Raw genomic sequence first — 15,143 nt, forward strand, 5'->3', positions numbered from 1 at the left:
TCCCCACTCCGGCAACAAAGGAACGTAGCTATGGATACAAGTTACTTCACCCCCTAGGCCCACTTGGCCCCCAGGAGGCATTCCAGATGATGACTGGACCTGGTGGGTTAAGGTACAGAATGGTTCATTAGTTCCTAGGTATACATTGTCTCTCTGGGAGCGCATAAGGCGTGGATTCCCAGGGCCCTCTTGGCTCCCTCCCGGCACCCCAGACCAAAGCGAATACTTTTGTTCCTTGTACCGCAAATGGTTCAAAGGAACAATTAAGAAGTCATGTTCTTGTAAACGTTCCACTTGAGGTGTTGAGGGCTAGATGACCTTGAAAGGGCAGGAGGGAACGTTACACGAAAATAACTATGTTGTTCCTTAATGGGTGATTACACAAAGGAACATTTTTAGAATTAGGTAATGCCAGAATTTGCTAAGAAATATAATGCCACGCTTGCCACAATAAAGCGGCCACTCTAACACCCTGCTGTGGTCTGTGTCCATTTGTTATTTTTCACTGATGCCGTTCATCCTTCCGGAACCCCTGGACCTGCTGGGGCTGGACTCCGGCACAGAGGGGACCCAGACATTTCCATGTCTGGGATAACACGGTGGCAGCATTCTATTTGGACAGAGGTCATGGGTTGAGCACTGTTGGACTGTAAGCTTCATTGGATTTATTGTTTTATTATTATCCTCTTTCAGAGATTGTCTCATGGAGACTAGGGAGCATGAGCTCTCTACTGAGATGGGTCTGATCTGAGAGTGTTCTGCAACGGGACAAGATTTAGCATCCTGTCCTGGTTCCAGAAATATCAGAGTGATGGGTATGCTATAAAAAATTACTGCACCTCAGAAAGCTGCTAAGGACATTTTTGTAAGAGATTTGTTGGCCTCCCCAAGGGCTACATTACTTAATTATATTTATTTTTATGTTATTATTTAATACAGCTTCTGGCAACCTTTGGGAAAAAAAATTCAGTCTTTCCCACAGGCACGGTGTTCTTTCCAGTTCTAAAAGAAAGAATGACTTCCAGCTGGCTGAAGTTACAGGATCTGAGTTATCACCAAACTGATTTTTAGTTAGAGCATCGGTCGTGACCGTTTCCCTGAAGAATGTAACCTGAGTTACTCATCAACTACCACCGAGCTTCCTTCTTAAAGATAAACATTTCTCCTTACAACAGTGCACTCCGCACATTTTTTTTTTCTCTTCCCTACCCTTCCCCTTCTCATTCCTGCAATCTGTTGTTTTTCTCCTAAATTACGTGCTTTTAAATCTCGCCTGGCCTTTGTTTATATGACCGGTCATTCCAGCCTGATAATGGATTAAGCTGGTCTAGGAACATTCTTAAAAGGTGTATGTTTCTTATTCTTCTTTTGCAGCAATGGGTAGAGCCAGCCAGAATTTTCATCTCCTCACTGGAGGGGGATTGTCTGCCTGGTTTGTTCTGTTCTCCAGGAAACTTTGTAACATTGCAGAGAGGACTGTTGAGCTATCTCTTCATTTGATCGCTACATGTGGTCACTGTGAGATATTGGGGCCAATGCTGCTTAATTTGGTGAGAGTAACACTGCTGACCAGTCTTTGCTGCTCTTTTTCTAAATTCCTACCTTTTCTGGGATTGCTTGGCACACTTGCAGCTCCCTGGTTTTATTCCTTTGGGCTCATCCAGATAAAATGAGTGCCTCTCTGTAGTCTAGAAGCAAATGTATATAGAACAAAGGAAACAAAGTATTCACATTAAACTAACATTTATGAAACTCAGAGGCAAATGCATCCTATGAGGATATGTGTGTTACAGACAATGTTGTATATTTCATGTTTATTTTCACCTCAAAGGAGGTCAGGGTGTATAGGTGAGTTCCTTGATATTTACCAGTTGATGTCAATTTTAACTGCCTTGTTAAACTCTATTTTAATAATAGATCAAGTGATTCTCTTGAACTTTCTGGCTAGGTGATCATCTTGCATACCAAGAGCGACAAAAATACTATTTCTGTCCTTATAACACTGGCTTGGACCAAGGTTGAAGGTACAATTTTGAATCATATGACTGATAGTGGTTGTTTTTAGTTTCAAATCAAGTTTCAAGTTGGCTATGGGTTTTTGAGAGAGAAAAATTTCAACTTAAACAAGTTTTCATTTCAGCCCAAATAGCTGTCTCTTTTAAAAAACCAGGAATGAGGGTTGAATTTTATCACTTGCTTTTTTTTTTCAGATACTATTGAAATGATAACACAATTTTTATCCCTTACTCCATCTCAAATATTATGTAATTTCATGTCATATAGGGTGCCAGCCTGAGAAATAATTTGATGTAGAGGCATGATCACACTCCTGAGACAGATCTGTGGCCACTCGGTTGCCTTTGTAGTTACTGTTTTGTGTGTGTGTGTGTGTGTGTGTGTGTGTGTGTGTTGTTTTTGGGGTTTTTGTTTTGTTTTACTCTTCTGTATTCAGTTTGCTGATAGTTTTCTATTGTCTATTTGTGCTTTGTCCACTTTAGTACCATAATTAATGTTTGATGGATAAAATAATTTAGGCTTTCACTCTTTCCCTGTGTTCTGGAAGAAATCAAAGAATCATCTTTTGAAGGTTTATTAGAACTCAGAAGAACAGTCTGCTCCTGTTCTTAATTTATCAATTGCAATTTTGGTTATTGGAGTCTTACATTTATTGAGTCAGTTTTGATCATTTAAACTTTCCTTGAGACGTTTCCATCTAGGTTTTCATATATTACTGAAAGGCTATACGTACTATGCTCCTATCACTTTAGCATTTTTTTTCTTCTACGTGTAAAAACTGCTTCCCAATAGTGCTCATTCAAATATCTGTTTTTCCTGATTGGTTCTCTAATTTTTAACTAGTTCAATAATTTTTTTTCAAAATCATCTTTTTATTTTATAATCAACTGTAATTGAAGACTTTATTTTTTATTAATCATTTTATTAATTTTTTATTAATAAAGTAACTAATTAATCATTTTTATTAATCATTTTAATATTGATCAATCCTTTTCTGCTTATTGAGTGTCTTTTTCTAAGCTTTTTCTAGGTTTTCCCTTTTTCAATTTTTCAATAAAACCTTTTATATTTTTCCTCATATTACTGCTTTGGTTAGATCCCTCGGTTTATATGTAAACAGTGTTTATTTTATTAAAAATTTTTAAAAAGTTTATTCATTTTTGAAAGACAGAGACACAGAGTGTGAGCAAGGGAGTGGCAGAGAGAGACGGAGACACAGAATCCGAAGCAGGCTCCAGACTCCAAGCTGTCAGCACAGAGCCCGACGCAGGGCTCGAACTCACAAACCATGAGATCATGACCTGAGCTGAGGTCAGACGTTTTCAACGTTTATTTATTTTTGGGACAGAGAGAGACAGAGCATGAACGGGGGAGGGGCAGAGAGAGACGGAGACACAGAATCGGAAGCAGGCTCCAGGCTCCGAGCCATCCGCCCAGAGCCTGACGCGGGGCTCGAACTCACGGAGCACGAGATCGTGACCTGGCTGAAGTCGGACGCTTTAACCGACTGAGCCACTCAGGTGCCCCAATGTAAATAGTCTTTAATGTTTCTGTGAAAACTGTAAGTTTAACATTGATTTATTTAACCCCCAACTTACTTAGGAGTATATTTTAATATCCAGGCACATGGGTTTTCTTTCCGGTAGCTGTTTGTTGCTTTGATTGTATTAGTGTTCAAGGAAGATGGCCCCTTTGATTTTTACAGTTTAGAACTTGGTGAGAGTTCCTTTGTGCTCCAACACAGGATCCATGTTGTCAATGCTATTTGTATGTTTGAAGAGAAAATGCTGATTTGTTAGAGATACATTTCTTTGTATGGATAGATACGAGGTCAGGCTTTTAAAAGCTTATGTTGTGAAGAAGCATCGTTTGTTTTTTCCTTTTTTGTTTTTGTTTTTTTATTTAAACCAATTGATCTCTAAAAAAGGTGTATTTAAATCTACTTCCATGATTTTGGCTGTGAAATTTTCATATATTTCCAATAGATTTTGCTTTATATATTTCTAATCTTTGTGGCCAGGTACATAAATAAATGTTAGTCCCTATTTCTTTGTGGTCTGGATTTCTTTTATCAACATGAAATATCTTCCTTTGTTTCTCTTAATGTTTTCCAAATTGAATTCTGTTAACATTTATTGTTAGTATTCTAACACGACTTTCATAGTTCTTTTATTAGCATTTGCACTGCGTATCTTTTCCATTTTTTTTTTTTTCAAATTTCTCGTGATGTTTTTGTTAGAGGTATGTCTCTTTTAAGCGACATTGGCTTACTTGGCTTTTGTTTATTATTTAATATGAGTTTAATTAAATTAAAAATTAATAATATTAATTCTAACAACCAATAATAGTAAGTTTCACAGCTATTCACAACTAATAATAAGTAAACAACCATCACCACTATTTATTTCTAACACTTTTCATCACCCTGAGGGGAAAGTGTAACCATGAAACACAACCCCCATTCTTTCCTCTCCCTGCCCTTGGGAACCTCTAAACCACTCTCTGCCTCTGTGAATTTGCCTGTTCTAGGTAGTTCCTAGAAGTGGAATCGTACAATATGTGTCTTTTTGTGCATGACTTGTTTTTCTTAGCGTCGTGTTTCAAAGTTCACTCATAGCATAGCATGGGTCAGGACTTCACTCTTTTTCTGTGGCTGAATAGAAGTCCCCTGTACAGATAGAATACATGGTGTGGCCATTCCTCAATCGATGTACATGGTGTGGCCATTCCTCAATCGATGGTCGGATGTTTGGGTCGTTTCCTTCTTTTGTCTACTGTGAGTCGTGTTGCAATCGACACAAGTATACAAGCACCTTCTTTTCAATTCTTTGGGGATTCTGTTTTCAAATCTACCTAGGAGTAGAATTGTTGAGTCATAGGATCATTCTGTGTTTAGCTTTTTGAGGAACTGCTGAACTGTTTCCACAGTGGCTGCACCGTTTTACATTCCCACCAGCAGTGCAAAAGAGATCCTCTTTCTCCACATCTTTGCTAACACTTATTCCCTGGATATAATTATTATTATTTTGTTATAGCATCTGGTAGGTATGAATTGGTGGCTTCCTGTGGTTTTGATTTCATCTCCCTGATGGTCAGTGATTTGAGCAGCTTTTCATGTGCTACGGCCATTTGTTTATCTTCTTTGGAGAAACGTCTACTCAAGACTTGTTCCCATTTAAGAACTGGGTCGTTTGTCTTTTTCTTGTTGAGTTGTCATGCTTTATATATTCTGCAAAACAAATATTTCTCAGATATATGATTTGCAAATGTTTTCTGCCACTCTGTAGGTTGTCTTTTCACTTTCTTGATAATGTTCTTTGATGTGCAAAATTTTTTAATTTTGAGGAAATTAATGTAGTCTACTTTTTCCTTTTTTGCTCATGTTTTTGGTGTTACAAGTAAGACTTGCCAAATCTAAGGGCATGGAGATTGATCCCTATATTTTTGTCTAGGCGTTTTCTAGTTTCAGCTCTTCATGTTGTACATCCATTTGGTGTTAATGTCTCTATATGTCCAATTTTACTCTTTTGCATGTGGTACTCCAATAGTCTGAGCCAGGGCAGGTGCTGGCCCCGATTTGAATAATTCCCTGGAGTTTCTTCTAGTTTTTGTGCTAATGAAAGGGCACTTCTGGAGTAAATATGGGCCAGTTGAATAAAACTTCCTTGTGACGAAATGAAGGATAGACTTTAATGGCAGTGATTGGCTATTTCCTTGCTGCATTTTATTCCATGAAGTGTTCCAGCCTCAAGCAGCTGGAGGTTATGTGACAGCTACTATCCCCAGAGCAACCAGCCTGAGTGGCCACCCTGGTGTGGAAACAAAGGCCTGATTTCATTTCTCTTGATAGTTCTTTCCTGTGGCCAAGTCAGCAGAATATAAAGGCTCGCATCTCCCCAGGGATTTAGGAGACTGAAGCAATACTTTCTTTTCCTGTTTTGATATTTTATTAAAAAAACAAACCTCCAAAAGCAAGGCTTTAATACAATATATTGATTTGAAGTGTTCCATGTCTCATGGAAAACCTATTATTACTTCTTGAAGGTACAACCTTTGCTGACATTTTGAGTCAAGGATATTGGCCTGGTTGACTATCTTTTTCTCTTAAGCATCTGTAATTTGAGATTTGAAGGTGTTCTTATATCAATGTGATGTCTATGCTCTGAAGACAATCATTCATGAGCAACTCCAGAGTGTCATTAAAGGCAGATGAATGTAGGCTCGCACATTCATCTAGGTGGGTGCTTTGTGTCCTGTCTTGTGTGATAACTGAACAAATCCCACTTCTGTAGGTTGCATGGCAACTTAGGAAGTGCTTTTCAAAAGGAAGGATGGCTTCCATATTTTCAGTGAAAATGTGTTGATTTTATGTGTTGATCAGCAGATATTTCAAACATACTTATGATACAATGTGCTTGTGGTGTAAAGAGGTTAGAGGCATATAGAGTTTCTGCCTTCGAGAGGCCAAGAATTTAGTAGGCAGACAGGTGTGCTCAATTAATTGTAAATAAAATATGATGCGATTGATTGACTCTAAATTCAATGGGATAAGGCCATGGCACATACACAGAGTGACATTTTTATCCTAGGGAGGAAAAAAAAGGTATATTTAGGAGTGGGCTGAGAGTCCTGGAATAGCTAATTAAACTTTCGTTGTGTGTGATTGAAGAGAGACCCCCATATGGACCAATGTAGGCAGAAGGACATTTCATTGGAGGGAACAGCATCTGCTCGGGCCCAGAGATATGAAACAATATCGCATATTTAGGGAACGAAAAGTATCTTAGCATGTTTATGGCATATGGTAAAGCTTTTAAACTTTTCTGATTGTGATCAGTAGTAAGAAATATATTTTACACTGTGATCCAGTACTCAACATTTATGCACACAAATTCAATTGGAACAAAAGACAGAAGCTTAGCATGATAGTATTTACCCTTGCTACTTACAATGTGTCTTGGTATTTTCTTCCCTCATCTCTTCATTTCTATTCTATTTCATTTGAAAAATGTTGATCCTGGGGCACCTGGGTGGCTCAGTTGGTTAAGCCTCTGACTGCGGCTCAGGTCACGATCTCGTGGTCTTTGAGTTCGAGCCCGGCATCAGGCTCTGAGCTGTCATCACAGAGCCTGGAGCCTGCTTTGGATTCTGTGTCTCCCTCTCTGTCTGCCCCTCCTGAGTTTGTGGTCTCTGTCTGTCTCTCTCTCAAAAATAAATAAACATGAAAAAAAAAAAGAAAAAGAAAAATGGTGATCTTGACTTATTACATTGATGACATTCATTAATGAGTCATCCCTGACAGTTAAAAAACAATGGTGTGAGTAGTCAGGTGGATATCACAATGATGGAGAACCAGCAACAATCAGAGCTTTGCAGGGGGAGGGTCTTGTTTGAGGATAAAGGTCACTGAGTGAAGAAAATGGCTAATGTGTCTCCATAATTTAATTTTCTTTGCAGTTTCTCCCAGAATCTCAGTCTTCAATAAAAGTGGTTTGATTTATGTTCCATTGTCCCACGACTCTGAAGTCTGCTAGCTTATCTGACAGCCCAACTAAGCCCAAGACATTAATGGGAACCACATTTAACAAGAATAAGATTTACATGTTGGTTTACTGTTCACCAAACATTTTATTATTCTCATAATACTACTATGAAGTTGGGATTTATTTTTACTTCATATTTTACACATTAAGAATGGACACACCGGGGAGCCTGGGTGGCTCAGTGGGTTGAGTGACCATCTTTGGCTCAGGTCATGATCTCATGGTTTGTGGGTTCGAGCCCTGCCTGGGGCTCGCTGCTGTCAGTATAGAGCTTGCTTCCGATCTTCTGTCCCTCTGTCTATCTCTCTCTGTCTCTCCCCTGCTCATGCACTCACTCAAAAATAAACATTAAAGAAAAAAAAAAAGAATGGAGGCTCAGTGAAGTTAACTAACTCTAAGAAGATCACCCAACTAGTTAGTGTAGGCCTAAGGATTTCATGCTCATGAGATCCCCTTCCTTGCCTTTCATGCTTTCTCATTCCTTGTTTGCTTGATGTTACCTTCTTATATAATGTGTTGGAATTTTAGCAGGGGATTCTGGAAATGATATTAACTGTAGGTGACAAATACGATCAAGATGTTTCAGATTTATGGTCAGTTGGAAAGGGAGGCATTTTTGAGCTGGAGGGCCCTTTGAACTGTGCCGTAGGTGATCGCCTGGTACACCCATGGGCGGTACTATGGCTACTTGTACATGACAGTGCCTAAATGTCTCAAGAGATCTGTGCAAACTTACACGCGTGTGTTCTTACAGAAGTGATCTGCACAGTTTAAGTCTTGATTTTCTACAGGGAGAATTCCATCCCCTTCAAATGTTCACAAGCTCTACTGAGTTTCAATGGCAAAAGCCCAGATAGGCCCCCCACATCAATATGGACTCAAGATCTTAGCCAGCACGTGTAGTCAGGAAGAAGGGATCCCTTTTGATAGCTTTTCAACCCCAGTTGAGGAGGCAGCTCCTAGGTGTGCCATATTCCTCAAAGAAATTTTGTTCCTTCATTCACTCATTCCACAACTAACAAACAACAGGGTCTGACGAGAAAAGCATGGAGGTGGTGAATGAGTTTAGATTCACCTACCCTGGTTCCCCGGGGGGTTTCTTGCTGGGAGTGATAGCTACCATCACATAGATGAGGCAGTATGGGGCCATGAAATTCTTATTATGTACACTGGCTTGGCCAAAATTAGAGGCAGAGGCAGTAAGTCTGAAGTTTCTAGGAAGTTCTGGGACAGCAGACTCAATCCAGCTCCTCAGTTCTTTTCTTTAATATCTTATCCTTTGATTTGGAACAGTCCTGTCCTGGATCCCTCCCTGGACCTTCCATCCAGATGTAGCCTGCCTATGCCGTGTGTTGCTTTGCCCTGATTACTTTTTAGTTAATTTGCATGTGTATTTCCACATAACAATATCTTTATCATTAGGAGGGAGCCAAGTTGCCAAGGCAACTAAGAGTGATACAAACACAGCTCGTCTTTTACCCCAAATTTAACTCTCCTCAGTCAAATACCAATAATGTTCCCGGCTCCCCTGTTTTGTGTTGAAAATTGTAAACCATTCCACAGGGCTCCTGGCTTTTTCACCCTGTTTTGTCTGTCTGTCCAAAAGGTCTCATTGCCTTTTTCCCAATAATTTTTTTTAAATTTAGTTTTCAGAGTACTAGGTGTATGTTCTTTATTTTATTTTATTTTTAAAAAAAAAGTTTTTTTTCAACATTTATTTATTTTTGGGACAGAGAGAGACAGAGCATGAACGGGGGAGGGGCAGAGAGAGAGGGAGACACAGAATCGGAAACAGGCTCCAGGCTCTGAGCCATCAGCCCAGAGCCCGACGCGGGGCTCGAACCCACGGACAGCGAGATCGTGACCTGGCTGAAGTCGGACGCTTAACCAACTGCGCCACCCAGGCGCCCCAGGTGTATGTTCTTTAAAAGTTAACGAGTCCCAGGAGATCTATGACAAAACAACATAATTTTCTCTACTACGTCAATCCTCACCATTACCATCACTAAGTCTTGTTTCCATAGATAATCATTTTCTCAGTAGTGTTTAGCTGATTATTTCGTATTTTCCATTGTATTTCTCAATAACAGCCTGAAATGTTACATCCAGATTTTTCAGCTATAGTTACGATCTGTGCAGTTTCCATCATGGAAGATAGAATTTAGTTTTAGTTTTCTCTTAATGCTTCCTGTTTTTCTCCCTGATCTTCCTGATAGCATTTAGCTCAGGTTTTCCCCACAGCCACTGTGCCTGGAATTCAGTTAAAGACCTGGAAGATGTGGCCAGAGAAGTAGGCGTGTTGGGCCTGTGGGCGCTGTGGATGAGTTTGGGTTTTATTCTAAGTGTGATGGGAAGCCATTGGAGAAATTTAACCAGGGGACTCACGTGATCTACCTTAATGAAAAACCACTTTGACAACTGTGGAGAATGGATTGTAGGAGACCAGGGAAACTGGAGACTAGAGGAGAAATGGACAGTAGTCCTACAAGACATAATGGCGGCTTCAACCCATGTGGTTGCCACATGGAATTGGAGAAAAAATGGTCAGATGTGGGACATGTTTCAAGAGAGAACCAGCCATACGTCATGACTGATTGTGTGCTGAACTTGGAAAGGGAGAAGAGATGAATCAAGAATGACTCGTAGAGGGGCGCCTGGGTGGCTCAATCGGTTGAGCGCCCGACTTCGGCTCAGGTCGTGATCTCACGGTTTGTGAGTTCGAGCCCCGCATCGGGCTCTGTGCTGCCAGCTCGGAGCCTGGAGCCTGCTTCAGATTCTGTGCCTCCCTCTCTCTCTCTGCCCCTCCCCCACTCATGCTCTGTCTCTCTCTGTCTCAGAAATAAATAAACATTAAAAAAATTAAAAAAAAAAAAGAATGACTCCTAGGTTTTGGCTTGAGAAACTGGATAGATGGTAGAATCATTGGTTAAGATTGGGGGTGGGCTTATGTGTGCTACTGTGTGGGGGGAGGGGTGGTAATCAAGGATCTTGTTTGAGATAAATTTGAGATGGCTATTCTATTAAGGAGGAGAGGTCAATTCAATAGTTGAATAGTCAGGCTCAGTGAAGATGCTTGGGCCTTGATGCACAAATGTGAGTGCCATGGGCAGGTAGGGGTCATTAAAAACCATGGGACTGACTGAGATCACACAAGGAGGGAATTCAGAGAGAGAAAGACCGTCTAGTTTTTAGCTCCATGTGATCCAAAATTGAGGGTTCTGGCTGAGGAAGAGAAAACAAAAGCCAGTACTGGGATCTGATGGCTAGTGGGTAGAGGGAAGATGGGGCAGTTGTGACTGTCCTTAAGATATCAGCAGGAATGAATGTTTCAAGAAGGAAGCCTTCATTGCGTCCAAAGCTGAAGAGCTGTCAAGGGGGCAGGGAAGGAGTCATTGCATTTAACCACGCAGAGAATCATGGTGGCGTTGGAAAGAGTAATTTTGGTAGAGGGGTGGTTTGGGAAGGGGGAATGGAAGGGCTTGAAGGCTGAGGCTGTGGAGACCAAGATCGGCACCGAATCAGAGCCCAGGAGGCAGTCAGAATGTACTCTGGAGGGCCATGGCCCTGGTCAGGGGGGCGGTCAAGAAGGCGTTCCTGGGAAAGTGAGGCTCTGAGATCTGACCTGAAGTCCGAAGGATGAGAAGTTAACGATGTGAGAAGTTGGGGAGGGAAAAGAGTGTTTCAGGAAGAAGGAACGGCATGTGAGAAGACTCAGAGGTACGCATGGCCTGGCGTGTGTCAAGAAATGGAAGATGGAAAGCAGGGAATATGGAAAAGTGGTATGACAGGGAGCCCGAAGTGTACCCAGGGCCCCTTGCTTTGTGAGACACGTGAGTCTTACTTGTCTATGTACAAAGTACAAATATGCACTTGTCTATGTGCAACGGGGTGTTGTTGAAAGGTTTTGAAAAAGAGAGTTTTGGTGGTCTTGCAGTATCATGCGGATAGATACCAAGAGCAGACGTGAAGTCATGAGCGTGGCTAATGATGGACAAATTAGGAGGCTTTGGCAGGGGTCCCAGTGAGAGACAGGGGAAGCTCATTCTGAACCTTTGGGTCAGTGAAGGAATTATGCCACAGAAACCCTTTGCAGAACACAAAAGAAGCAAGTTCACCAATAACAGTAAAAGTGTTTTATCTTTGGAAATGAGCATGATCTTGCATTTGACAATATCTCATGTTAATTTATTCCGTGACTAATTGTTCTTTGGAGAAATTGAACTCATTCACCATTAGGTTTGACATGTTAAATTAATCAGATCTCTTAAAAGGCTTCCAAATTCTGAAAGCATCAGACAGTTCAAAATTGCATCCACATTTATCAACACTGTTTTTGACATGATCTGCAAAGAAAAATAGCCTCATTCATTCCTATCTACCCTTCAACGTACTTCTTGAGGCACGGGGGCATTTACTGGGTTACAAATTATTTCCCTGTTTTTCACGATGAACTGATTGCCTTAAACTTGACTCTATTATCAATCTATTATTGTTTAATAGGAGCCCTGAAGTATACAGTGTTTGAAAAATTGCAACATACCATAAATCACGTTCCAATTCCTTTAATTTCTTATCACTTCATTTCTGATTTTGATATTGCTTTCAGAAAAGATTTTCGCATCTCTGTAATGAGATACCGTGTCTATAACACATTTTCTCTTACACTGCCATTTGCCTTTAATGTAGCTCCACTTGAAGGATCCTTTTTTTGTTGTTGTTGTTGTTGCTTGGGGCACAATGATTCTTCTGCTGAGCTGTGGCATTAACAATCCCTGTTGTGCCGGTTCCAGTTCTTCAAGACCCTGAGTGATGTACTTAATGGGTCTTCTTCTCTCCTCTCACCCATCTTTCTACATTTCTGACAGATCCTAAATATCCTCTGCCCAAATCCAAACTTTATGCCATTCTAGTAAGATCTTCCCTTACATTTTAATGCCTCACTTAGACATAGTTTATCATTCCTGTACTTAAAGATGCGGTTCCTGTTTTAAGAGATGCAGACACCTAAAACGAACTTTTTGCAAAACTTTTCAATGGACTAAAATTTTCAGGGCCCCTTTTTGGTCTTGAACAAAGATTTAACTACACTTCTGCCTGCAATTAATGTCTCAACTCGAACCAATTCTCTGGTGGTATGTTGAAAAAACGTTCTACTTTCTTTGAGTGGGATTGCATTTCTCTCTCTCTTGCTCTCTCTCTCTCTGTGTACTTTTCTAAGGTCTCTTGGCTTGCCTGTCTCTGCCTTTTTCCCCCATGCACCTTGCCACTGTTCCCCTGGCTCTCAATTAAAGTCTTGTAGTTGTACTTTTTTTCTCCACCGTCTGTTTTAATCCGGAGATTGTATTCATCCTCCTCACCGACTCTCTTTCTTTCCGCTACAGCTCTGACAGCCTACACTTGATCTTTGTATCCACTTTCATATTAGCCACACTTTAAATGTACTAGATTGTCAGGCATTGTTCATTCATTCATTCATTCATTCACTCATTCCTTTTCTCGGTCAGCCAACAAATATTCATGGTGTCCTTGCTAGACAGCGAGGTATGGTGCTATATACTAGGAATACAGACATGAATGAGACAGGATTCTTGTCCTCAAGGACAGCTACAAGGGAAGAACACGTTTAAGCCTGGATTCAAAAGGAAGACTGTTGGAAGACTTGCTGAGATGGAATCTACCTACTTGGAAAGACCAGTATCAATAAGATGTTAAGGATTCTCCTTGGGTTTTCTATAGTATCTACAAAGGACTGTTGCATTATGAAGTGCTTACTGGGAGCCTGGCATCATGCAGGCCAATTACAATTATTAACCTCCAAAGCAATCATGGGAAGGAAAACATGATCACCCCTGTTTCATGGATGAGGAAAGGAGAGCTCAGAAAATTTAGAATTTGTCCAGTATCACACAGCTAATAATTAATTTGCAAAGGTGTATTTTTTCTTTTTTACCGTTTTTAAAATACACAGTGGAGACCAAACTTGAAAATGCCCTGAGCAGACAAAACCATTAAAGCCAGGTAAACAAAACTAAATCTAGCGTAGTGCATTAGCAGAAATGAAACTTAACTAGGTTATTTCTTGTAAAAGCCTTTGATAATCGTAAAAGAAATGTAAGTTATCTTCTTAAAACAGTGTGAAATAATCACTTTTAACGGAACCCCTGTCTTCTAGAAACCCCCACTGAAATCACCGGGAACTGTCAAGGTCAAGCAAGTTCCTCACTTTCACTTAAGAAGCCATCCTGTGGGGCCACACCCCTGAAGTTCAGTCAGCTTTCCGTTTGAAAGCTCCCAGTTTGTGAACTCTTCTTATAGTCACAATAAACTCTCACTAAACGCTCTTTTACCGATCTGGTGGTTTTCATTGTGCTATTTCTGGATCTTGGACACCTTTTATTACGAACCTTTAAAAACATGCACTACATTAGCACCTACGACCCGCCTTCGTCGATTACCAACATCTGGCCATTCTTCTTCCATCCATCATGGTCACCCCCTCACTTCCATTTCTTTTTATGTTTGGCGGAGGAGTTTTTAAAGCAAATCCAAGGTGTCGTATCACTTCATCCGCATACACTTCAGTTTGTGCCCATAACTGAGATGAACTTAAAAATCCACAAACACAATATTATTATCGCCACAAACAAAATTAACCATATTCGTTAGTAATTGCTTACTCTTGTTGAAGACTCCACTCATCCTCGGTTTCTCCTGATTGTCCCAAAAGCTCTTTCTGGTCGTTTATTGTGCAGAATTTCCCACATTCTGGATTGGGCTGATTGCTTTCATTCGATTTTAACATGTTCCTCTGTCTCCCGCACTAACAACAAACTGGCAGTCAATTCAGTGGCATCATTAGATTCCAATCAATGTGTTTTCTTTTGGCAAATTTTTGCCATCACATGTGGTACAGGTGACTTCCTATTGCATCACTTCAGGAAACACATCGTGTCTATATAGGTGTTGCAGTCGGTAACTGGATTCACGTGTTGTCATTTGGAGCCATACTTTGTAAAAATCCCCATGGATCTTTCACTCACAGGTTTGATGATCATTGTCAAGGCTGGTTATCTCATAAGGTGTTGTAAAATCATGATTTCTTTAATTCTATCATTCTTGTTACATTCATTAGTTAGCATTCGTTTAGAATAAGATTTTTTCCTTCATCAATTATTTAGTTATCGTAAAATACAATTCATATCCTCAAGGCAGGATAAAACGCTTGATTCTGACCCTGTTTTTTCCAAGTTTCAGATTAATGAGTTGGTGCATTACAATACAAAGCTGGACACCAGTATCACACGACTCTAAATCTTGTTAATTTCCAAGTAACTGGAGAGTTTAGAATGCTGTAAGAATCAAAACGAAGGCTGAAAGTCCTAGGACTTAAGGAATCAGGATCCCTGAGACTCCCTCGTTCTGCTGTTTCAGGAGAAATGTCAGGGGTCCCCAGGTGTCACCCAGTCGCATTTCATAGCAGTTAGTGTCCTTTGCAGGCTGATTAACCGCTGTAATCACCAGGGGCTCTCAACCCTCAGGTGATCAACAATTACGTGTAATTAACAGCTTGTATCTGAGCAACAT

The sequence above is a fragment of the Lynx rufus genome, unplaced genomic scaffold (genome assembly GCF_022079265.1).
Source record: "Lynx rufus isolate CCGP_SWC_20201006 ecotype Redwood Valley unplaced genomic scaffold, mLynRuf1.p SCAF_2, whole genome shotgun sequence".
NCBI classification, from domain to species: domain Eukaryota; kingdom Metazoa; phylum Chordata; class Mammalia; order Carnivora; family Felidae; genus Lynx; species Lynx rufus.